The 24,103-nt window shown below is 43.7% G+C and overlaps 19 non-coding genes and 1 pseudogene across 19 annotated transcripts; all 20 read left to right on the forward strand.

The window, feature by feature from the left end:
* The first annotated feature begins 4,399 nt into the window (after positions 1–4,399).
* On the forward strand, positions 4,400–4,563 carry LOC135003148 (U1 spliceosomal RNA). The gene has a single exon (XR_010204221.1). It is a non-coding gene; the product is annotated as a U1 spliceosomal RNA (small nuclear RNA).
* Positions 4,564–4,715: 152 nt separating this feature from the next.
* Positions 4,716–4,878, forward strand: LOC135003161 (U1 spliceosomal RNA). Its single transcript, XR_010204233.1, has one exon. It is a non-coding gene; the product is annotated as a U1 spliceosomal RNA (small nuclear RNA).
* A 646-nt stretch (positions 4,879–5,524) lies between these two features.
* LOC135003165 (U1 spliceosomal RNA) lies at positions 5,525–5,688 on the forward strand. Its single transcript, XR_010204237.1, has one exon. It is a non-coding gene; the product is annotated as a U1 spliceosomal RNA (small nuclear RNA).
* A 152-nt stretch (positions 5,689–5,840) lies between these two features.
* Positions 5,841–6,003, forward strand: LOC135003153 (U1 spliceosomal RNA). The gene has a single exon (XR_010204226.1). It is a non-coding gene; the product is annotated as a U1 spliceosomal RNA (small nuclear RNA).
* A 671-nt stretch (positions 6,004–6,674) lies between these two features.
* On the forward strand, positions 6,675–6,838 carry LOC135003150 (U1 spliceosomal RNA). The gene has a single exon (XR_010204223.1). It is a non-coding gene; the product is annotated as a U1 spliceosomal RNA (small nuclear RNA).
* Positions 6,839–6,990: 152 nt separating this feature from the next.
* LOC135003155 (U1 spliceosomal RNA) lies at positions 6,991–7,153 on the forward strand. Its single transcript, XR_010204229.1, has one exon. It is a non-coding gene; the product is annotated as a U1 spliceosomal RNA (small nuclear RNA).
* A 671-nt stretch (positions 7,154–7,824) lies between these two features.
* LOC135003151 (U1 spliceosomal RNA) lies at positions 7,825–7,988 on the forward strand. The gene has a single exon (XR_010204224.1). It is a non-coding gene; the product is annotated as a U1 spliceosomal RNA (small nuclear RNA).
* A 152-nt stretch (positions 7,989–8,140) lies between these two features.
* On the forward strand, positions 8,141–8,303 carry LOC135003163 (U1 spliceosomal RNA). Its single transcript, XR_010204235.1, has one exon. It is a non-coding gene; the product is annotated as a U1 spliceosomal RNA (small nuclear RNA).
* Positions 8,304–8,974: 671 nt separating this feature from the next.
* Positions 8,975–9,138, forward strand: LOC135003149 (U1 spliceosomal RNA). Its single transcript, XR_010204222.1, has one exon. It is a non-coding gene; the product is annotated as a U1 spliceosomal RNA (small nuclear RNA).
* Positions 9,139–9,290: 152 nt separating this feature from the next.
* LOC135003159 (U1 spliceosomal RNA) lies at positions 9,291–9,432 on the forward strand (annotated as a pseudogene).
* A 692-nt stretch (positions 9,433–10,124) lies between these two features.
* LOC135003145 (U1 spliceosomal RNA) lies at positions 10,125–10,288 on the forward strand. The gene has a single exon (XR_010204218.1). It is a non-coding gene; the product is annotated as a U1 spliceosomal RNA (small nuclear RNA).
* A 152-nt stretch (positions 10,289–10,440) lies between these two features.
* Positions 10,441–10,603, forward strand: LOC135003157 (U1 spliceosomal RNA). Its single transcript, XR_010204231.1, has one exon. It is a non-coding gene; the product is annotated as a U1 spliceosomal RNA (small nuclear RNA).
* A 673-nt stretch (positions 10,604–11,276) lies between these two features.
* Positions 11,277–11,440, forward strand: LOC135003164 (U1 spliceosomal RNA). The gene has a single exon (XR_010204236.1). It is a non-coding gene; the product is annotated as a U1 spliceosomal RNA (small nuclear RNA).
* Positions 11,441–11,592: 152 nt separating this feature from the next.
* LOC135003162 (U1 spliceosomal RNA) lies at positions 11,593–11,755 on the forward strand. The gene has a single exon (XR_010204234.1). It is a non-coding gene; the product is annotated as a U1 spliceosomal RNA (small nuclear RNA).
* Positions 11,756–12,426: 671 nt separating this feature from the next.
* LOC135003152 (U1 spliceosomal RNA) lies at positions 12,427–12,590 on the forward strand. Its single transcript, XR_010204225.1, has one exon. It is a non-coding gene; the product is annotated as a U1 spliceosomal RNA (small nuclear RNA).
* A 152-nt stretch (positions 12,591–12,742) lies between these two features.
* Positions 12,743–12,905, forward strand: LOC135003156 (U1 spliceosomal RNA). The gene has a single exon (XR_010204230.1). It is a non-coding gene; the product is annotated as a U1 spliceosomal RNA (small nuclear RNA).
* A 671-nt stretch (positions 12,906–13,576) lies between these two features.
* On the forward strand, positions 13,577–13,740 carry LOC135003146 (U1 spliceosomal RNA). Its single transcript, XR_010204219.1, has one exon. It is a non-coding gene; the product is annotated as a U1 spliceosomal RNA (small nuclear RNA).
* Positions 13,741–13,892: 152 nt separating this feature from the next.
* LOC135003154 (U1 spliceosomal RNA) lies at positions 13,893–14,055 on the forward strand. Its single transcript, XR_010204228.1, has one exon. It is a non-coding gene; the product is annotated as a U1 spliceosomal RNA (small nuclear RNA).
* Positions 14,056–14,726: 671 nt separating this feature from the next.
* On the forward strand, positions 14,727–14,890 carry LOC135003147 (U1 spliceosomal RNA). Its single transcript, XR_010204220.1, has one exon. It is a non-coding gene; the product is annotated as a U1 spliceosomal RNA (small nuclear RNA).
* Positions 14,891–15,042: 152 nt separating this feature from the next.
* On the forward strand, positions 15,043–15,205 carry LOC135003158 (U1 spliceosomal RNA). Its single transcript, XR_010204232.1, has one exon. It is a non-coding gene; the product is annotated as a U1 spliceosomal RNA (small nuclear RNA).
* The last annotated feature ends 8,898 nt before the right edge of the window (positions 15,206–24,103 follow it).

The following is a 24,103-nucleotide window of genomic DNA, read 5'->3' on the forward strand; positions in this document are numbered from 1 at the left end:
GACTGGTTGGAAGAGGCATATGGTGTGGACCTCAAATGTAGAGAATATAAGGGATGGTTCTGGTGGTATGAGTTGGTAGGAGTAACTAGAAGGTAAAAGGACCCCAACACCACCCCCATGGCGACCCCCAGGTCGGGGTGTGTGTGTGAATGTAAGGCCCCCAGCAGAGAGAGCAGCAGCAGAAGTAGTGTCAGAGGGCATAATCCAAGTTTCAGTAATGGCTAGTAGGTGTAGGGAGTTGGAAATGAAAAGGTCATGAGTGGGGACCAGTTTGTTACAAACAGATCTGGCATTCCAGAGGGCACAGGATAGGGGGTATGAGTTTGTGGGAGAGATGTGAATTAGATTTTCAGGGTTGCTGTAGCGATGAGGTGGGATTAACTTTGAGGGCAGGGATGATGAGAGAGTAGTGATGGTACGGGTGCCTGAGCTAGGAGGGGAAACTGCAGGAGGTGGGCAGGGAGGGAGGTCAGTGTGATGTGGATGGGGGTGTGGGGAGGTGACAGGGAAGGGAGAGAGGGAGCAGGGCTGAGTTGTGGGGTAGCAGGACCATGGGGCAGAGGTGAATGAAAGTGGGGTAACAGGAAAGGTGGGGGAAGGAAACAGAGGGATGGAGGGGAGACAGAGGAGGGGAGAGAGGAGGAGGTGGAGGAGACTAGTGGGGAAGGATAAAGATACATTATTAGGTAGACACTGAGTGATGTGGGGAGTATAAGAAAACCTTGACATAGTGTTAAGTAGGTAAATAGGTTGAAGTAGTGGAAGTAGGAGAGGAGACTGTAAGGCAATCCGAGCAGAAGAATTGCAGAAATGCAGGTGAGAAAAGCAGTGTAGGCTCAAGGGGTGTAGATTTAGTATGAAATGAGTCAAAAGCGTAGATAAAGTGGGTGCAGAAATGTATTTGGAGTGTAAGAAATGAAAGGATTGTGAGAGGTTTAAGAAGCAATGGTAATTATGTTAGATGTTTTAAGTGTTTGCAGGTAAAATTGCATTGGTGCAGCTGTGCTTAAAAAACAAAATTACAATAATACAGATACAGGCATTTGTAGGTGAAATGGATGGTTTATGAAATGTCCAAGTAAGGTAGTTCTGTGCTATGTAATCAGATGCAACAATCAGGAGGTGAGTGATCTGAGGAGTAAGTGACTCACATTTGTTATTAGTTCTTCAGTTTTCTTTGTTTTGTTAGATTGGTGTGCTTCTGTTTTCCTTCTTTTTCACTTCGATTGAACGCTGATTGAACAATGTTGTTATGTGTCAATTTTATCACGCTTTGATAAAAATGCACGCTTAGATCAATAAATGCACAGCCAAATGGCTTTGCACAGCCTACACCATTGGACTTAAGTAGAAGACTATTACAAGTGAAACCAATAATTGAAATCTGTAACCACACCCCACCCCCTCAAATGCCAGGCAATAAATTACCTTAAAAACAACAACCAGGCATTCCACAAAGATTAAACTGGGTCTATATCATTCAAAACTTTAAAAAAGTACTTAAAAATCACATACTATGCAATAATGTTTCAATTTGCATTACCCAGCAGAATTAGCTTTGCATATATAGATATAGTGCAGCAGAATATATTGGTGGTTGTAGTCAATTGTAATTACCTGTAGGTGACAAGAAGAGAAGAAACGTCAATTCACAATCGATATCAGCTGAAGATAAATTAACGCTGATTGAACGCTGCTGTTATGTGTCAATTTTATCACGCTTTGAAAAAAATGCACGCTTGGATCAATAAATGCACAGCCAAACGGCTTTGCACAGCCTACACCATTGGACTTAAGTAGAAGACTATTACAAGTGAAACCAATAATTGAAATCTGTAACCACACCCCACCCCCTCAAATGCCAGGCAATAAATTACCTTAAAAACAACAACCAGGCATTCCACAAAGATTAAACTGGGTCTATATCATTCAAAACTTTAAAAAAGTACTTAAAAATCACATACTATGCAATAATGTTTCAATTTGCATTACCCAGCAGAATTAGCTTTTCATATATAGATATAGTGCAGCAGAATATATTGGTGGTTGTAGTCAATTGTAATTACCCAGCAGAATTAGCTTTGCAAATATAGATATAGTGCAGCAGAATATATTGGTGGTTGTAGTCAATTGTAATTACCCAGCAGAATTAGCTTTGCATATATATAGTGCAGCAGAATATATTGGTGGTTGTAGTAAATTGTAATTACCCAGCAGCAGCTCTACTGCACTCAACATCACCAGTGCTCACAATATATATAATGCTATATACTATGCCATAGTGATGCTTACTATATAACACCCCCTACTGCGTTCCCCCTGGCAATGAGCATGACACCCAGAGAGTGAAACCCCTGGCAATGAGCATGACACCCAGCACGTGAAACTCTTGGCATTGAGCAGTTTTTGTAAAAGTAATTAGAAGCTTTACTGTAGGGCATAGTGTATCACAGATATTGTGGTGAGTGACATAATATGTTCCAAAGGGCATTAATGTGTGGGGCTTACCCTGCACAGAAACAAAATAACTCACCCAAATCTAACTCTTTCTGCACATGTTATATCTGCCTCCCCTGCAGTACACATGGTTTTGCCCAACTGCTAACAAAATTCCTGCTGCGATCAACTTGGAATTACCCCCATCGATTGATGTTTTCACACTGCTCGTGTATATAAGACATAGGGCCTAATTCAGTTTGGATCGTAATACGCGTTCCAACCGCAAAAACTATGAAGAGGATGGGGGCATATACGCAGGGTCCATCCTGTGCGTGTGCCTACATTTTCTCCGGGTGCCCCGCAGAAAATACGAATGCCTCAGCCTGTCAATCAGTAGAGGGCGTACCTTCGCAGGTATATCGCGATCATGAGCCATGTCTCCCATTTTTGTCATTATAGGTGCTCTGTGAGCTGCTGGCCATGCCCCAGCCCCTCTGTCTCCCGTGAATAGAGATTGAGGCTTATTCAGACCAGATCGCTTCAATTTATTTTCACCCAGCGGGCAATCTGGTTTGCATTGCACATGCGTATGCGCCACAATGCGTAAGTGCGACGGTCCGGAGATCACAAGAAGATTGACAAGAAGAGGGTGTTTGTGTGGGTGGCAACTGAATGTGTCTAGGGAGTGTCCGGAAAAACACTGGAGGGACCCGGCGTTTTGTGGGAGGATTTGTGACGTCACCTCAATGGCTGAGTAAGTGCTGAGCTGTGCAGCTCTTGTGCACATGTGATCACACACCTGCACAGCAAATTTTCCCTTCCGCTGTAGGCGACAACTACCTGATTACAGGGATGCAAAAAACACACCCTAGCGATCAGGTCTGAATTACCCACAATGTGCATATTTGCAGAGCAACAAGCTACAGGGAGCCTTCCACCCCCCCCCCCTTCCCCATGGGAAGGGGGGGGGGGGTTGTTTGGGTTAGCTGGACATTCCCCAAAAAAGTGACTGTCCTGCAAAAATTGGGATAGTTGGGAGGTATGTTCAAATACATTTATTGTTTTGCATGCAGGGTAAATACTGGCTTCTTTGACATTTAGCCACAAATGCTGCACAGCTGAATTACAGTATTACACTGCAATTAACAGTTATGCTAGGACATTCCCCCTCCCAAATCTACCTCTCTCTGCATGTTACATCTGTCCCACAGTGGCGTGCGGTGAGGTCAGTGGCTAGTGAGGCACTACAGCCATAATGTCCGCCGAATCCTGCCGATGACCCTTAGCCAATGCCCGCTACTGCCTCTGAGCCGATACCCGCTGCCACCGCCAATGGCTTACAAACTCGCCCACAATCAACTGACCCAGCCCTCCGCACTATCCTGACTTCTCCCGTCTGCTTACTTTGTGCTTTCCAATGCACAATGCAAACTACAGGTAGTACTGCAGGGCCCACACCCTTTTACTTGCCTTACAGAGCAGCTCTAGGGCTGTTACAGTGCCCAGCTGCTGCAAGAAATCAGCTTGAATGCTTCAGGGGCTGGGGCATAGCCAACATGAGCCCCACACCGAAGGAGGGTGGAGGTGTTTAATGCGAACTAGGGGTCATCCAAGCGCCGCAAAAGGCCGCCATGCCCTGCACGCCCCTTTTCTCTTTTCATATGCAGACGAGGGTTGAAGCCAACTTTGACCCACTGCTTGGATGGCATTACCATATGCAAATCAATCTGCTGCAGGCCTTCCCCCAGGAATGCTTGCACTAGTTGTTGCATTTGGTTTGTTGTTTGGGGGTGCTTCAGTATTAGGCAGCCTTCTGCCCTCCCATGTTCATCTGAAAATATGTGTTCTCCCTGCAGTTGTTGTCCCCAGATGAGAGTTCCCTTGTGCTGCCTCAGTTGAATCTCCTTTACTTGACAGAGATGTGCCTGAGCAGCGGCCCTCCCCAGCCCTATCTCAAATCATACTTATTTTGCATAGGAGATACCATGGTCATGAAGATTGTTTTCCCAGGGTGAGGTTCATTCATTGCATTCTGGGTATGCTGACCCCTGTGATTTCCCCAAATGTGGGAAACTCGACTGCATTATTTGTGGTAGTGGGGGACTGTGTTTGTGCTTTCCTCTGGTCAGCTCTGGTAAAAGTCAGATTTCTTTGTCTCAGATCTTCCTCTAGCCTTGTTCTTCTTTCGAGAGTTCCCTTGTGCTGCCTCAGTTGGATCTCCTTCACTTGACAGGGGGGTGCACGAGCAGCGACCCTCCCCAGCTCTAGCCCAACTCCTATTTACCTGCCTGGTGAGATACTATGATCAGGAAGGTGCTTCTCCCAGGGCAAGGCTCACCCATTGCACTCTGGGTGTGCTGCTCCTGCGATTTCCCCAAATGTGGGACACTTGACTGCATAATTTGTGTTTCCTCTGGTCGGCTCTCATATAATTCAGATCTCTTTGTCTCAGGTCTTTCTCCAGCCTAGTTTGCTGTCTGTTTCCACTTCTCTTTTCTTGAGCCGCTCCCTTCTATGCAGTTGCGCACGATCCTGACCTCTCCCGTCTGCTTACTTTGTGCCTTCCAACGCACAATGCATACTACAGGTAGTGCTGCAGGGCCCACACCCTTTTACATGCTTTACAGAGCAACTCTGGAGATGTTACAGTGCCCAGCTGCTGCAAGAAATCATCTTGAATGCTTCAGGGGCTGGGGCATAGCCAACATGAGCCCCACACCGAAGGAGGGGTAATCCAAGCGCCACAAAAGGACACCATGCCCTGCACATCCCTTTTTTCTTTTCATATGCAGACGAGGGTTGAAGCCAACTTTGACCCACTGCTTGGATGACATTACCATATGCAAATCCATCTGCTGCAGGTCTTCCCCCAGGAATGCTTGCACTAGTTGTTGCATTTGGTTTGTTGTTTGGGGGTGCTTCAGTATTAGGCAGCCTTCTGCCCTCCCATGTTCATCTGAAAATATGTGTTCTCCCTGCAGTTGTTGTCCCCAGATAAGAGTTCCCTTGTGCTGCCTCAGTTGAATCTCCTTTACTTGACAGAGATGTGCCTGAGCAGCGGCCCTCCCCAGCCCTATCCCAAATCATACTTATTTTGCATAGGAGATACCATGGTCATGAAGATTGTTCTCCCAGGGTGAGGTTCATTCATTGCATTCTGGGTATGCTGACCCCTGTGATTTCCCCAAATGTGGGAAACTCGACTGCATTATTTGTGGTAGTGGGGGACTGTGTTTGTGCTTTCCTCTGCTCAGCTCTGGTAAAAGTCAGATTTCTTTGTCTCAGATCTTCCTCTAGCCTTGTTCTTCTTTCGAGAGTTCCCTTGTGCTGCCTCAGTTGGATCTCCTTCACTTGACAGGCGGGTGCCCGAGCAGCGACCCTCCCCAGCTCTTGCCCAACTCCTACTTACCTGCCAGGTGAGATACTATGATCAGGAAGGTGCTTCTCCCAGGGCAAGGCTCACCCATTGCACTCTGGGTGTGCTGCTCCTGCGATTTCCCCAAATGTGGGAAACTTGACTGCATAATTTGTGTTTCCTCTGGTCGGCTCTCGTATAATTCAGATCTCTTTGTCTCAGGTCTTTCTCCAGCCTAGTTTGCTGTCTGTTTCCACTTCTCTTTTCTTGAGCCGCTCCCTTCTATGCCCTTGCGCACTATCCTGACCTCTCCCGTCTGCTTACTTTGTGCCTTCCAACGCACAATGCATACTACAGGTAGTGCTGCAGGGCCCACACCCTTTTACATGCTTTACAGAACAGCTCTGGAGCTGTTACAGTGCCCAGCTGCTGCAAGAAATCATCTTGAATGCTTCACGGGCTGGGGCATAGCCAACATGAGCCCCACACCGAAGGAGGGTGGAGATGTTTAATGCGAATTAAGGGTCATCCAAGCGCCACAAAAGGACGCCATGCCCTGCACATCCCTTTTTTCTTTTCATATGCAGACGAGGGTTGAAGCCAACTTTGACCCACTGCTTGGATGACATCACCATATGCAAATCCATCTGCTGCAGGCCTTCCCCCAGGAATGCTTGTACTAGTTGTTGCATTTGGTTTGTTGTTTGGGGGTGCTTCAGTATTAGGCAGCCTTCTGCCCTCCCATGTTCATCTGAAAATATATGTTCTCCCTGCAGTTGTTGTCCCCAGATGAGAGTTCCCTTGTGCTGCCTCAGTTGAATCGCCTTTACTTGACAGAGATGTGCCTGAGCAGCGGCCCTCCCCAGCCCTATCCCAAATCATACTTATTTTGCATAGGAGATATCATGGTCATGAAGATTGTTCTCCCAGGGTGAGGTTCATTCATTGCATTCTGGGTATGATGACCCCTGTGATTTCCCCAAATGTGGAAAACTCGACTGCATTATTTGTGGTAGAGGGGGACTGTGTTTGTGCTTTCCTCTGGTCAGCTCTGGTAAAAGTCAGATTTCTTTGTCTCAGATCTTCCTCTAGCCTTGTTCTTCTTTCGAGAGTTCCCTTGTGCTGCCTCAGTTGGATCTCCTTCACTTGACAGGGGGGTGCCCGAGCAGCGACCCTCCCCAGCTCTAGCCCAACTCCTACTTACCTGCCAGGTGAGATACTATGATCAGGAAGGTGCTTCTCCCAGGGCAAGGCTCACCCATTGCACTCTGGGTGTGCTGCTCCTGCGATTTCCCCAAATGTGGGACACTTGACTGCATAATTTGTGTTTCCTCTGGTCGGCTCTCGTAAAATTCAGATCTCTTTGTCTCAGGTCTCTCTCCAGCCTAGTTTGCTGTCTGTTTCCACTTCTCTTTTCTTGAACCGCTCCCTTCTATGCCCTTGCGCACTATCCTGACTTCTCCCGTCTGTTTACTTTGTGCCTTCCAACGAACAATGCGAACTACAGGTAGTGCTGCAGGGCCCACACCCTTTTAGTTGCCTTACAGAGCAGCTCTAGAGCTGTTACAGTGCCCAGCTGCTGCAAGAAATCAGCTTGAATGCTTCAGGTGCTGGGGCATAGCCAACATGAGCCCCACACCGAAGGAGGGTGGAGGTGTTTAATGCGAATTAGGGGTCATGCAAGCGCTGCAAAAGGCCGCCATGCCCTGCACATCCCTTTTTTCTTTTCATATGCAGACGAGGGTTGAAGCCAATTTTGACCCACTGCTTGGATGACATCACCATATGCAAATCCATCTGCTGCAGGCCTTCCCCCAGGAATGCTTGCACTAGTTGTTGCATTTGGTTTGTTGTTTGGGGGTGCTTCAGTATTAGGCAGCCTTCTGCCCTCCCATGTTCATCTGAAAATATGTGTTCTCCCTGCAGTTGTTGTCCCCAGATGAGAGTTCCCTTGTGCTGCCTCAGTTGAATCGCCTTTACTTGACAGAGATGTGCCTGAGCAGCGGCCCTCCCCAGCCCTATCCCAAATCATACTTATTTTGCATAGGAGATATCATGGTCATGAAGATTGTTCTCCCAGGGTGAGGTTCATTCATTGCATTCTGGGTATGATGACCCCTGTGATTTCCCCAAATGTGGAAAACTCGACTGCATTATTTGTGGTAGAGGGGGACTGTGTTTGTGCTTTCCTCTGGTCAGCTCTGGTAAAAGTCAGATTTCTTTGTCTCAGATCTTCCTCTAGCCTTGTTCTTCTTTCGAGAGTTCCCTTGTGCTGCCTCAGTTGGATCTCCTTCACTTGACAGGGGGGTGCCCGAGCAGCAACCCTCCCCAGCTCTAGCCCAACTCCTACTTACCTGCCAGGTGAGATACTATGATCAGGAAGGTGCTTCTCCCAGGGCAAGGCTCACCCATTGCACTCTTGGTGTGCTGCTCCTGCGATTTCCCCAAATGTGGGACACTTGACTGCATAATTTGTGTTTCCTCTGGTCGGCTCTCGTAAAATTCAGATCTCTTTGTCTCAGGTCTCTCTCCAGCCTAGTTTGCTGTCTGTTTCCACTTCTCTTTTCTTGAACCGCTCCCTTCTATGCCCTTGCGCACTATCCTGACTTCTCCCGTCTGCTTACTTTGTGCCTTCCAACGCACAATGCGAACTACAGGTAGTGCTGCAGGGCCCACACCCTTTTAGTTGCCTTACAGAGCAGCTCTGGAGCTGTTACAGTGCCCAGCTGCTGCAAGAAATCAGCTTGAATGCTTCAGGTGCTGGGGCATAGCCAACATGAGCCCCACACCGAAGGAGGGTGGAGGTGTTTAATGCGAATTAGGGGTCATGCAAGCGCTGCAAAAGGCCGCCATGCCCTGCACATCCCTTTTTTCTTTTCATATGCAGACGAGGGTTGAAGCCAATTTTGACCCACTGCTTGGATGACATCACCATATGCAAATCCATCTGCTGCAGGCCTTCCCCCAGGAATGCTTGCACTAGTTGTTGCATTTGGTTTGTTGTTTGGGGGTGCTTCAGTATTAGGCAGCCTTCTGCCCTCCCATGTTCATCTGAAAATATGTGTTCTCCCTGCAGTTGTTGTCCCCAGATGAGAGTTCCCTTGTGCTGCCTCAGTTGAATCGCCTTTACTTGACAGAGATGTGCCTGAGCAGCGGCCCTCCCCAGCCCTATCCCAAATCATACTTATTTTGCATAGGAGATATCATGGTCATGAAGATTGTTCTCCCAGGGTGAGGTTCATTCATTGCATTCTGGGTATGATGACCCCTGTGATTTCCCCAAATGTGGGAAACTCGACTGCATTATTTGTGGTAGTGGGGGACTGTGTTTGTGCTTTCCTCTGGTCAGCTCTGGTAAAAGTCAGATTTCTTTGTCTCAGATCTTCCTCTAGCCTTGTTCTTCTTTCGAGAGTTCCCTTGTGCTGCCTCAGTTGGATCTCCTTCACTTGACAGGGGGGTGCCCGAGCAGCGACCCTCCCCAGCTCTAGCCCAACTCCTACTTACCTGCCAGGTGAGATACTATGATCATGTAGGTGCTTCTCCCAGGGCAAGGCTCACCCATTGCACTCTGGGTGTGCTGCCCCTTTGATTTCCCCAAATGTGGGAAACTTGACTGCATAATTTGTGTTTCCCCTGGTCGGCTCTCATATAATTCAGATCTCTTTGTCTCAGGTCTCTCTCCAGCCTAGTTTGCTGTCTGTTTCCACTTCTCTTTTCTTGAGCCGCTCCCTTCTATGCCCTTGCGCACTATCCTGACTTCTCCCGTCTGCTTACTTTGTGCCTTCCAACGCACAATGCGAACTACAGGTAGTGCTGCAGGGCCCACACCCTTTTACTTGCCTTACAGAGCAACTCTGGAGCTGTTACAGTGCCCAGCTGCTGCAAGAAATCAGCTTGAATGCTTCAGGGGCTGGGGCATAGCCAACATGAGCCCCACACCGAATGAGGGTGGAGGTGTTTAATGCGAACTAGGGGTCATCCAAGCGCCGCAAAAGGCCGCCATGCCCTGCAAGCCCCTTTTCTCTTTTCATATGCAGATGAGGGTTGAAGCCAACTTTGACCCACTGCTTGGATGACATCACCATATGCAAATCCATCTGCTGCAGGCCTTCCCCCAGGAATGCTTGTACTAGTTGTTGCATTTGGTTTGTTGTTTGGGGGTGCTTCAGTATTAGGCAGCCTTCTGCCCTCCCATGTTCATCTGAAAATATGTGTTCTCCCTGCAGTTGTTGTCCCCAGATGAGAGTTCCCTTGTGCTGCCTCAGTTGAATCTCCTTTACTTGACATAGATGTGCCTGAGCAGCGGCCCTCACCAGCCCTATCCCAAATCATACTTATTTTGCATAGGAGATACCATGGTCATGAAGATTGTTCTCCCAGGGTGAGGTTCATTCATTGCATTCTGGGTATGCTGACCCCTGTGATTTCCCCAAATGTGGGAAACTCGACTGCATTATTTGTGGTAGTGGGGGACTGTGTTTGTGCTTTCCTCTGGTCAGCTCTGGTAAAAGTCAGATTTCTTTGTCTCAGATCTTCCTCTAGCCTTGTTCCTCTTTCAAGAGTTCCCTTGTGCTGCCTCAGTTGGATCTCCTTCACTTGACAGGGGGGTGCCCGAGCAGCGACCTTCCCCAGCTCTAGCCCAACTCCTACTTACCTGCCAGGTGAGATACTATGATCATGAAGATGCTACTCCCAGGGCAAGGCTCACCCATTGCACTCTGGGTGTGCTGCTCCTGCAATTTCCCCAAATGTGGGACACTTGACTGCATAATTTGTTTTTCCCCTGGTCGGCTCTCGTATAATTCAGATCTCTTTGTCTCAGGTCTCTCTCCAGTATAGTTTGCTGTCTGTTTCCACTTCTCTTTTCTTGAGCCGCTCCCTTCTATGCCCTTGCGCACTATCCTGACTTCTCCCGTCTGCTTACTTTGTGCCTTCCAATGCACAATGCAAACTACAGGTAGTGCTGCAGGGCCCACACCCTTTTACTTGCCTTACAGAGCAGCTCTGGAGCTTTTACAGTGCCCAGCTGCTGCAAGAAATCAGCTTGAATGCTTCAGGGGCTGGGGCATAGCCAACATGAGCCCCACACCGAAGGAGGGTGGAGGTGTTTAATGCGAACTAGGGGTCATCCAAGCGCCGCAAAAGGCCGCCATGCCCTGCACGCCCCTTTTCTCTTTTTTGATATGCAGACGAGGGTTGAAGCCAACTTTGACCCACTGCTTGGATGGCATTACCATATGCAAATCAATCTGCTGCAGGCCTTCCCCCAGGAATGCTTGCACTAGTTGTTGCATTTGGTTTGTTGTTTGGGGGTGCTTCAGTATTAGGCAGCCTTCTGCCCTCCCATGTTCATCTGAAAATATGTGTTCTCCCTGCAGTTGTTGTCCCCAGATGAGAGTTCCCTTGTGCTGCCTCAGTTGAATCTCCTTTACTTGACAGAGATGTGCCTGAGCAGCGGCCCTCCCCAGCCCTATCCCAAATCATACTTATTTTGCATAGGAGATACCATGGTCATGAAGATTGTTCTCCCAGGGTGAGGTTCATTCATTGCATTCTGGGTATGCTGACCCCTGTGATTTCCCCAAATGTGGGAAACTCAACTGCATTATTTGTGGTAGTGGGGGACTGTGTTTGTGCTTTCCTCTGGTCAGCTCTGGTAAAAGTCAGATTTCTTTGTCTCAGATCTTCCTCTAGCCTTGTTCTTCTTTCGAGAGTTCCCTTGTGCTGCCTCAGTTGGATCTCCTTCACTTGACAGGGGGGTGCACGAGCAGCGACCCTCCCCAGCTCTAGCCCAACTCCTATTTACCTGCCAGGTGAGATACTATGATCAGGAAGGTGCTTCTCCCAGGGCAAGGCTCACCCATTGCACTCTGGGTGTGCTGCTCCTGCGATTTCCCCAAATGTGGGACACTTGACGGCATAATTTGTGTTTCCTCTGGTCGGCTCTCATATAATTCAGATCTCTTTGTCTCAGGTCTTTCTCCAGCCTAGTTTGCTGTCTGTTTCCACTTCTCTTTTCTTGAGCCGCTCCCTTCTATGCCCTTGCGCACTATCCTGACCTCTCCCGTCTGCTTACTTTGTGCCTTCCAACGCACAATGCATACTACAGGTAGTGCTGCAGGGCCCACACCCTTTTACATGCTTTACAGAGCAGCTCTGGAGCTGTTACAGTGCCCAGCTGCTGCAAGAAATCATCTTGAATGCTTCAGGGGCTGGGGCATAGCCAACATGAGCCCCACACCGAAGGAGGGTGGAGATGTTTAATGCGAATTAGGGGTCATCCAAGCGCCACAAAAGGACGCCATGCCCTGCACATCCCTTTTTTCTTTTCATATGCAGATGAGGGTTGAAGCCAACTTTGACCCACTGCTTGGATGACATCACCATATGCAAATCCATCTGCTGCAGGCCTTCCCCCAGGAATGCTTGCACTAGTTGTTGCATTTGGTTTGTTGTTTGGGGGTGCTTCAGTATTAGGCAGCCTTCTGCCCTCCCATGTTCATCTGAAAATATGTGTTCTCCCTGCAGTTGTTGTCCCCAGATGAGAGTTCCCTTGTGCTGCCTCAGTTGAATCTCCTTTACTTGACAGAGATGTGCCTGAGCAGCGGCCCTCCCCAGCCCTATCCCAAATCATACTTATTTTGCATAGGAGATACCATGGTCATGAAGATTGTTCTAACAGGGTGAGGTTCATTCATTGCATTCTGGGTATGCTGACCCCTGTGATTTCCCCAAATGTGGGAAACTCAACTGCATTATTTGTGGTAGTGGGGGACTGTGTTTGTGCTTTCTTCTGGTCAACTCTGGTAAAAATCAGATTTCTTTGTCTCAGATCTTCCTCTAGCCTTGTTCCTCTTTCGAGAGTTCCCTTGTGCTGCCTCAGTTGGATCTCCTTCACTTGACAGGGGGGTACCCGAGCAGCGACCCTTCGCAGCTCTAGCCCAACTCCTACTTACCTGCCAGGTGAGATACTATGATCATGTAGGTGCTTCTCCCAGGGCAAGGCTCACCCATTGCACTCTGGGTGTGCTGCCCCTGTGATTTCCCCAAATGTGGGAAACTTGACTGCATAATTTGTGTTTCCCCTGGTCGGCTCTCGTATAATTCAGATCTCTTTGTCTCAGGTCTCTCTCCAGCCTAGTTTGCTGTCTGTTTCCACTTCTCTTTTCTTGAGCCGCTCCCTTCTATCCCCTTGCGCACTATCCTGACTTCTCCCGTCTGCTTACTTTGTGCCTTCCAACACACAATGCAAACTACAGGTAGTGCTGCAGGGCCCACACCCTTTTACTTGCCTCACAGAGCAGATCTGGAGCTGTTACAGTGCCCAGCTGCTGCAAGAAATCAGCTTGAATGCTTCAGGGGCTGGGGCATTGCCAACATGAGCCCCACACCGAAGGAGGGTGGGGGTGTTTAATGCGAACTAAGGGTTACCCAAGCGCCGCAAAAGGCCGCCATGCCCTGCACGCCCCTTTTCTCTTTTCATATGCAGACGAGGGTTGAAGCCAACTTTGACCCACTGCTTGGATGGCATTACCATATGCAAATCAATCTGCTGCAGGCCTTCCCCCAGGAATGCTTGCACTAGTTGTTGCATTTGGTTTGTTGTTTGGGGGTGCTTCAGTATTAGGCAGCCTTCTGCCCTCCCATGTTCATCTGAAAATATGTGTTCTCCCTGCAGTTGTTGTCCCCAGATGAGAGTTCCCTTGTGCTGCCTCAGTTGAATCTCCTTTACTTGACAGAGATGTGCCTGAGCAGCGGCCCTCCCCAGCCCTATCCCAAATCATACTTATTTTGCATAGGAGATACCATGGTCATGAAGATTGTTCTCCCAGGGTGAGGTTCATTCATTGCATTCTGGGTATGCTGACCCCTGTGATTTCCCCAAATGTGGGAAACTCGACTGCATTATTTGTGGTAGTGGGGGACTGTGTTTGTGCTTTCCTCTGCTCAGCTCTGGTAAAAGTCAGATTTCTTTGTCTCAGATCTTCCTCTAGCCTTGTTCTTCTTTCGAGAGTTCCCTTTTGCTGCCTCAGTTGGATCTCCTTCACTTGACAGGGGGGTGCCCGAGCAGCGACCCTCCCCAGCTCTAGCCCAACTCCTACTTACCTGCCAGGTGAGATACTATGATCAGCAAGGTGCTTCTCCCAGGGCAAGGCTCACCCATTGCACTCTGGGTGTGCTGCTCCTGCGATTTCCCCAAATGTGGGAAACTTGACTGCATAATTTGTGTTTCCTCTGGTCGGCTCTCGTATAATTCAGATCTGTTTGTCTCAGGTCTCTCTCCAGCCTAGTTTGCTGTCTGTTTCAACTTCTCTTTTCTTGAGCCGCTCCCTTCTATGCCCTTGCGCATTATCTTGACTTCTCCCATCTGCTTACTTTGTGCCTTCCAACGCACAATGCGAACTACAGGTAGTGCTGCAGGGCCCACACCCTTTTACTTGCCTTACAGAGCAGCTCTGGAGCTATTACAGTGCCCAGCTGCTGCAAGTAATCAGCTTGAATGCTTCATGGGCTGGGGCATAGCCAACATGAGCCCCACACCGAAGTAGGGTGGAGGTGTTTAATGCGAACTAGGGGTCATCCAAGCGCTGCAAAAGGCCGCCATGCCCTGCACGCCCCTTTTCTCTTTTCATATGCAGACGAGGGTTGAAGCCAACTTTGACCCACTGTTTGGATGACATCACCATATGCAAATCCATCTGCTGCAGGCCTTCCCCCAGGAATGCTTGTACTAGTTGTTGCATTTGGTTTGTTGTTTGGGGGTGCTTCAGTATTAGGCAGCCTTCTGCCCTCCCATGTTCATCTGAAAATATGTGTTCTCCCTGCAGTTGTTGTCCCCAGATGAGAGTTCCCTTGTGCTGCCTCAGTTGAATCTCCTTTACTTGACAGAGATGTGCCTGAGCAGCGGCCCTCCCCAGCCCTATCCCAAATCATACTTATTTTGCATAGGAGATACCATGGTCATGAAGATTGTTCTCCCAGGGTGAGGTTCATTCATTGCATTCTGGGTATGCTGACCCCTGTGATTTCCCCAAATGTGGGAAACTCGACTGCATTATTTGTGGTAGTGGGGGACTGTGTTTGTGCTTTCCTCTGGTCAGCTCTGGTAAAAGCCAGATTTCTGTGTCTCAGATCTTCCTCTAGCCTTGTTCTTCTTTCGAGAGTTCTCTTGTGCTGCCTCAGTTGGATCTCCTTCACTTGACAGGGGGGTGCCCGAGCAGCGACCCTCCTCAGCTCTTGCCCAACTCCTACTTATCTGCCAGGTGAGATACTATGATCATGAAGGTGCTTCTCCCAGGGCAAGGCTCACCCATTGCACTCTGTGTGTGCTGCTCCAGCGATTTCCCCAAATGTGGGAAACTCGACTGCATAATTTGTGTTTCCCCTGGTCGGCTCTCGTATAATTCAGATCTCTTTGTCTCAGGTCTCTCTCCAGCCTAGTTTGCTGTCTGTTTCCACTTCTCTTTTCTTGAGCCGCTCCTTTCTATGCCCTTGCGCACTATCCTGACTTCTCCCGTCTGCTTACTTTGTGCCTTCCAACGCACAATGCGAACTACAGGTAGTGCTGCAGGGCCCACACCCTTTTAGTTGCCTTACAGAGCAGCTCTGGAGCTGTTACAGTGCCCAGCTGCTGCAAGAAATCAGCTTGAATGTTCTTCGTTGATTGATGGAAGAAACATCTTACAAAAACTCTCCAGATTATTGACTTTTTAAAGTTTTTCTAGGAAACGTTCTAGATGAATGCTTATTAGCGTTTGTCAGAATGTACGTTTGCAAAGTGTCACTGTGGCGCAATCAGTTAGCGTGTTCGGTTATTATCCAAAAGGTTGGTGGTTCAATCCCACCCAGGGACGTAATTTACCTTGTTATCAGATTTTGGTGATCTTTAAGTAGACAAGTCAAAATTTCAAACCCCCTCTTGTGGTGTAGGGTACCTGGCCTTCTCTGATGTAATCAGAGTTAGATTTGATTAAGTGATTTTATAAAAAAAACAGCTAGGAAGCACAATTTAGCAGTGGGTTGCAGAGAAAAAGAAATATGCTGGCAAAAAAATCCAATTGAGTGATTAAACAGCTCTTTATTTTCTGGCTTTATTTTTATGCTAACAAATTTGTTCTCTGAAAAGTGTCCACAAAGCCAAGTATCTGATTAACACCTTTGTAGGGATGGTTTTTCACCTATTACTAAATTAAACTTGCTTCATTGGAAAGGCAGCAAGATGCATCGTCATTTCAATATCTACTGAAATAATACAGGTTGACACCAGGAAACATTAACGCCACTGCATCCTTGCTGCTTTCTCATGTGGAAGTCTGTTTAATGTGAAAACAAGGTGATATCTAATTAGCACACAGGTAAGGAATTAAGAAAATCTTTATTTAAGGGTGAAGATGTTTCTCACAAAATCGTTGCCCCAATGCATCATTGAAATTCAAGCTGGAAAGATGATTTTAATATATCACTTGTACATTTTGTATTGCTCTTCTGGTGACAATGTAGTTTGTTTTTGTCAATTACCATTTTAATAATAGGGTAAAGAAAATTAAGTGGATTTTTGAAAGAAAACAATACTGTCAATATACTATTAAACAAATGAAAATGGTAAAAGTTATTGTACTTTAAGTAAAAATAAAAGAGCTAAAATATCAATCCCAATTTTGGATTACTTTAATTAAAAAAAAATGCATATAGCAGAGGGTAGTTTCAATCTGCCTACCTCTGGGTTATCGGCCCAGCATGCTTCCATTGCAGTACTCTGCTGCACATGTAAGTGCAAGAGATCCTGAAGCACTCACTCATCATGGGAAAGTACCAATGTGTTTCTTCGTTGGTTGATGGAAGAAACATCTTACAAAAACTCTCCAGATTATTGACTTTTTAAAGTTTTTCTAGGAAACGTTCTAGATGAATGCTTATTAGCCTTTGTCAGTATGAGCTTTTTGCAACGTGTCTCTGTGGCGCAATCGGTTAGTGTGTTTGGCTATTAACCAAAAGGTTGGTGGTTCAATCCCACCCAGGAACGTAATTGACCTTGTGATCAGATTTTGGTGATATTTAAGTAGACAAGTCAAAATTTCAAACCCCCTGTTATGGTGTGGGTACCTGGCCTTCCCTGATGTAATCAGAGTTAGATTTGATTCAGTGATTTTATAAAAACAGCTAGGAAGCACAATTTAGCAGTAGGTTGCAGAGAAAAAAAATATGCTGGCAGAAAAATCCAATTGAGTGATTAAACAGCTCTTCATTTTCTGGCTTTATTTTTATGCTAACAAATGTGTTCTCTGAAAAGTGTCCACAAAGCCAAGTCTCTGATTAACACCTTTGTAAGGATGGTTTTTCACCTATTACTAAATTAAACTTGCTTCATTGGAAAGGCAGCAAGATGCATCCTCATTTCAATGTCTACTGAAATAATACAGGTTGACACCAGGAAACATTAACGCCACTGCATCCTTGCTGCTTTCTCATGTGGAAGTCTGTTTAATGTGAAAACAAGGTGATATCTAATTAGCACACAGGTAAGGAATTAAGAAAATCTTTATTTAAGGGTGAAGATGTTTCTCACAAAATCGTTGCCCCAATGCATCATTGAAATTCAACCTGGAAAGATGATTTTAATATATCACTTGTACATTTTGTATTGCTCTTCTGGTGACAATGTAGTTTGTTTTTGTCAATTACCATTTTAATAATAGGGTAAAGAAAATGAAGTGGATTTTTGAAAGAAAACAATACTGTCAATATACTATTAAAACAAATTAAAATGGTAAAAGTTATTGTACTTTAAGTAAAAATAAAAGAGCAAAAATATCCATCCCAGTTTTGGATTACTTTAATTAACAAAAAAAATGCATATAGCAAAGGATAGTTTCAATCTGCCTACCTCTGGGTTATGGGCCCAGCATGCTTCCATTGCAGTACTCTGCTGCACATGTAAGTGCAAGAGATCCTGAAGCACTCACTCATCATGGGAAAGTACCAATGTGTTTCTTTGTTGGTTGTTGGAAGAAACATCTTACAAAAACTCTCCAGATTATTGACTTTTTAAAGTTTTTCTAGGAAACGTTCTAGATGAATGCTTATTAGCCTTTGTCAGTATGTACTTTTTGCAAAGTGTCTCTGTGGCGCAATTGGTTAGTGTGTACGGCTATTAACCAAAAGGTTGGTGGTTAAATCCTACCCAGGGACGTAATTGACCTTGTGATCAGATTTTGGTGATTTTTAAGTAGACAAGTCAAAATTTCAAACCCCCTCTTATTGTGTAGGGTACCTAGCCTTCTCTGATGTAATCAGAGTTAGATTTGATTCAGTGATTTTATAAAAACAGCTAGGAAGCACAATTTAGCAGTGGTTTGCAGAGAAAAAAAATATGCTGGCAGAAAAATCCAATTGAGTGATTAAACAGCTCTTCATTTTCTGGCTTTATTTTTATGCTAACAAATTTGTTCTCTGAAAAGTGTCCACAAAGCCAAGTCTCTGATTAACACCTTTGTAAGGATGGTTTTTCACCTATTACTAAATTAAACTTGCTTCATTGGAAAGGCAGCAAGATGCATCCTCATTTCAATGTCTACTGAAATAATACAAGTTGACACCAGGAAACATTAACGCCACTGCATCCTTGCTGCTTTCTCATGTGGAAGTCTGTTTAATGCGAAAACAAGGTGATATCTAATTATCACACAGGTAAGGAATTAAGAAAATCTTTATTTAAGGGTGAAGATGTTTCTCACAAAATCGTTGCCCCAATGCATCATTGAAATTCAAGCTGGAAAGACGATTTTAATATATCACTTGTACATTTTGTATTGCTCTTCTGGTGACAATGTAGTTTGTTTTTGTCAATTACCATTTTAATAATAGGGTAAAGAAAATTAAGTGGATTTTTGAAAGAAAACAATACTGTCAATATACTATTAAAACAAATTAAAATGGTAAAAGTTATTGTACTTTAAGTAAAAATAAAAGAGCCAAAATATCAATCCCAGTTTTGGATTACTTTAATTAACAAAAAAAAAGCATATAGCAAAGGATAGTTTCAATCTGCCTACCTCTGGGTTATGGGCCCAGCATGCTTCCATTGCTGTACTCTGCTGCACATGTAAGTGCAAGAGATCCTGAAGCACTCACTCATCATGGGAAAGTACCAATGTGTTTCTTCGTTGGTTGATGGAAGAAACATCTTACAAAAATTCTCCAGATTATTGACTTTTTAAAGTTTTTCTAGGAAACGTTTTAGATGAATGCTTATTAGCCTTTGTCAGTATTTACTTCTGCAAAGTGTCTCTGTGGCGCAATCAGTTAGCGTGTACGGCTACTAACCAAAAGGTTGGTGGTTCAATCACACCCAGGGACGTAATTGACCTTGTGATCAGATTTTGGTGATCTTTAAGTAGACAAGTCAAAATTTCAAACCCCCTGTTATGGTGTAGGGTACCTGGCCTTCTCTGATGTAATCAGAGTTAGATTTGATTCAGTGATTTTATTAAAACAGCTAGGAAGCACAATTTAGCAGTGGGTTGCAGAGAAAAAGAAATATGCTGGCAAAAAAATCCAATTGAGTGATTAAACAGCTCTTCATTTTCTGGCTTTATTTTTATGCTAACAAATTTGTTCTCTGAAAAGTGTCCACAAAGCCAAGTCTCTGATTAACACCTTTGTAGGGATGGTTTTTCACCTATTACTAAATTAAACTTGCTTCATTGGAAAGGCAGCAAGATGCATCCTCATTTCAATGTCTACTGAAATAATACAGGTTGACACCAGGAAACATTAACGCCACTGCATCCTTGCTGCTTTCTCATGTGGAAGTCTGTTTAATGTGAAAACAAGGTGATATCTAATTAGCACACAGGTAAGGAATTAAGAAAATCTTTATTTAAGGGTGAAGATGTTTCTCACAAAATCGTTGCCCCAATGCATCATTGAAATTCAAGCTGGAAAGATGATTTTAATATATCACTTGTACATTTTGTATTGCTCTTCTGGTGACAATGTAGTTTGTTTTTGTCAATTACCATTTTAATAATAGGGTAAAGAAAATTAAGTGGATTTTTGAAAGAAAACAATACTGTCAATATACTATTAAAACAAATTAAAATGGTAAAAGTTATTGTACTTTAAGTAAAAATAAAAGAGCAAAAATATCAATCCCAGTTTTGGATTACTTTAATTAACAAAAAAAAATGCATATAGCAAAGGATAGTTTCAATCTGCCTACCTCTGGGTTATGGGCCCAGCATGCTTCCATTGCAGTACTCTGCTGCACATGTAAGTGCAAGAGATCCTGAAGCACTCACTCATCATGGGAAAGTACCAATGTGTTTCTTCGTTGGTTGATGGAAGAAACATCTTACAAAAACTCTCCAGATTATTGACTTTTTAAAGTTTTTCTAGGAAACGTTCTAGATGAATGCTTATTAGCCTTTGTCAGTATGTACTTTTGCAAAGTGTTTCTGTGGTGCAATTGGTTAGTGTGTAAGACTATTAACCAAAAGGTTGGTGGTTCAATCCCACCCAGGAATGTAATTGACCTTGTGATCAGATTTTGGTGATATTTAAGTAGACAAGTCAAAATTTAAAACCCCCTCTTATTGTGTAGGGTACCTAGCCTTCTCTGATGTAATCAGAGTTAGATTTGATTCAGTGATTTTATAAAAAAAACAGCTAGGAAGCACAATTTAGCAGTGGGTTGCAGATAAAAAAAATATGCTGGCAAAAAAATACAATTGAGTGATTAAACAGCTCTTCATTTTCTGGCTTTATTTTTATGCTAACAAATTTGTTCTCTGAAATGTGTCCACAAAGCCAAGTCTCTGATTAACACCTTTGTAGGGATGGTTTTTCACCTATTACTAAATTAAACTTGCTTCATTGGAAAGGCAACAAGATGCATCCTCATTTCAATGTCTACTGAAATAATACAGGTTGACACCAGGAAACATTAACGCCACTGCATCCTTGCTGCTTTCTCATGTGGAAGTCTGTTTAATGTGAAAACAAGGTGATATCTAATTATCACACAGGTAAGGAATTAAGAAAATCTTTATTTAAGGGTGAAGATGTTTCTCACAAAATCGTTGCCCCAATGCATCATTGAAATTCAAGCTGGAAAGATGATTTTAATATATCACTTGTACATTTTGTATTGCTCTTCTGGTGACAATGTAGTTTGTTTTTGTCAATTACCATTTTAATAATAGGGTAAAGAAAATTAAGTGGATTTTTGAAAGAAAACAATACTGTCAATATACTATCAAAACAAATTAAAATGGTAAAAGTTATTGTACTTTAAGTAAAAATAAAAGAGCCAAAATATCAATCCCAGTTTTGGATTACTTTAATTAACAAAAAATAAATGCATATAGCAAAGGATAGTTTCAATCTACCTACCTCTGGGTTATGGGCCCAGCATGCTTCCATTGCAGTACTCTGCTGCACATGTAAGTGCAAGAGATCCTGAAGCACTCACTCATCATGGTAAAGTACCAATGTGTTTCTTCATTGGTTGATGGAAGAAACATCTTACAAAAACTCTCCAGATTATTGACTTTTTAAAGTTTTTCTAGGAAACGTTCTAGATGAATGCTTATTAGCCTTTGTCAGTATGTACTTTTGCAAAGTGTCTCTGTGGCGCAATTGGTTAGTGTGTAAGGCTATTAACCAAAAGGTTGGTGGTTCAATCCCACCCAGGGACGTAATTGACCTTGTGATCAGATTTTGGTGATATTTAAGTAGACAAGTCAAAATTTCAAACCCCATCTTATTGTGTAGGGTACCTGGCCTTCTCTGATGTTATCAGAGTTAGATTTGATTCAGTGATTTTATAAAAAACAGCTAGGAAGCACAATTTAGCAGTGGGTTGCAGAGAAAAAAAATATGCTGGCAAAAAATCCAATTGAGTGATTAAACAGCTCTTCATTTTCTGGTTTATTTTTATGCTAACAAATTTGTTCTCTGAAAAGTGTCCACAAAGCCAAGTCTCTGATTAACACCTTTGTAGGGATGGTTTTTCACCTATTACTAAATTAAACTTGCTTCATTGGAAAGGCAGCAAGATACATCCTCATTTCAATGTCTACTGAAATAATACAGGTTGACACCAGGAAACATTAACGCCACTGCATCCTTGCTGCTTTCTCATGTGGAAGTCTGTTTAATGTGAAAACAAGGTGATATCTAATTATCACACAGGTAAGGAATTAAGAAAATCTTTATTTAAGGGTGAAGATGTTTCTCACAAAATCGTTGCCCCAATGCATCATTGAAATTCAAGCTGGAAAGATGATTTTAATATATCACTAGTACATTTTGTATTGCTCTTCTGGTGACAATGTAGTTTGTTTTTGTCAATTACCATTTTAATAATAGGGTAAAGAAAATTAAGTGGATTTTTGAAAGAAAACAATACTGTCAATATACTATTAAAACAAATTAAAATGGTAAAAGTTATTGTACTTTAAGTAAAAATAAAAGAGCAAAAATATCAATCCCAGTTTTGGATTACTTTAATTAACAAAAAAAATGCATATAGCAAAGGATAGTTTCAATCTGCCTATCTCTGGGTTATGGGCCCAGCATGCTTCCATTGCAGTACTCTGCTGCACATGTAAGTGCAAGAGATCCTGAAGCACTCACTCATCATGGGAAAGTACCAATGTGTTTCTTCATTGGTTGATGGAAGAAACATCTTACAAAAACTCTCCAGATTATTGACTTTTCAAAGTTTTTCTAGGAAACGTTCTTGATGAATGCTTATTAGCCTTTGTCAGTATGTACTTTTTGCAAAGTGTCTCTGTGGTGCAATTGGTTAGTGTGTAAGGCTATTAACCAAAAGGTTGGTGGTTCAATCCCACCCAGGAACGTAATTGACCTTGCAATCAGATTTTGGTGATCTTTAAGTAGACAAGTCAAAATTTCAAACCCCCTGTTATGGTGTAGGGTACCTGGCCTTCTCTGATGTAATCAGAGTTAGATTTGATTCAGTGATTTTATAAAAACAGCTAGGAAGCACAATTTAGCAGTGGGTTGCAGAGAAAAAGAAATATGCTGGCAGAAAAATCCAATTGAGTGATTAAACAGCTCTTCATTTTCTGGCTTTATTTTTATGCTAACAAATTTGTTCTCTGAAAAGTGTCCACAAAGCAAAGTCTCTGATTAACACCTTTGTAGGGATGGTTTTTCACCTATTACTAAATTAAACTTGCTTCATTGGAAAGGCAGCAAGATGCATCCTCATTTCAATGTCTACTGAAATAATACAGGTTGACACCAGGAAACATTAACGCCACTGCATCCTTGCTGCTTTCTCATGTGGAAGTCTGTTTAATGTGAAAACAAGGTGATATCTAATTAGCACACAGGTAAGGAATTAAGAAAATCTTTATTTAAGGGTGAAGATGTTTCTCACAAAATCGTTGCCCCAATGCATCATTGAAATTCAAGCTGGAAAGATGATTTTAATATATCACTTGTACATTTTGTATTGCTCTTCTGGTGACAATGTAGTTTGTTTTTGTCAATTACCATTTTAATAATAGGGTAAAGAAAATGAAGTGGATTTTTGAAAGAAAACAATACTGTCAATATACTATTAAAACAAATTAAAATGGTAAAAGTTATTGTACTTTAAGTAAAAATAAAAGAGCAAAAATATCAATCCCAGTTTTGATTACTTAAATTAACAAAAAAAATGCATATAGCAAAGGATAGTTTCAATCTGCCTATCTCTGGGTTATGGGCCCAGCATGCTTCCATTGCAGTACTCTGCTGCACATGTAAGTGCAAGAGATCCTGAAGCACTCACTCATCATGGGAAAGTACCAATGTGTTTCTTCATTGGTTGATGGAAGAAACATCTTACAAAAACTCTCCAGATTATTGACTTTTTAAAGTTTTTCTAGGAAACGTTCTTGATGAATGCTTATTAGCCTTTGTCAGTATGTACTTTTTGCAAAGTGTTTCTGTGGTGCAATTGGTTAGTGTGTAAGGCTATTAACCAAAAGGTTGGTGGTTCAATCCCACCCAGGAACGTAATTGACCTTGTGATCAGATTTTGGTGATATTTAAGTAGACAAGTCAAAATTTCAAACCCCCTCTTATTGTGTAGGGTACCTGGCCTTCTCTGATGTAATCAGAGTTAGATTTGATTCAGTGATTTTATAAAAAACAGCTAGGAAGCACAATTTAGCAGTGGGTGGCAGAGAAAAAAAATATGCTGGCAAAAAAAATCCAATTGAGTGATTAAACAGCTCTTCATTTTCTGGCTTTATTTTTATGCTAACAAATTTGTTCTCTGAAAAGTGTCCA

The sequence above is a fragment of the Pseudophryne corroboree genome, unplaced genomic scaffold (genome assembly GCF_028390025.1).
Source record: "Pseudophryne corroboree isolate aPseCor3 unplaced genomic scaffold, aPseCor3.hap2 scaffold_1830, whole genome shotgun sequence".
In the NCBI taxonomy this organism is placed as follows: domain Eukaryota; kingdom Metazoa; phylum Chordata; class Amphibia; order Anura; family Myobatrachidae; genus Pseudophryne; species Pseudophryne corroboree.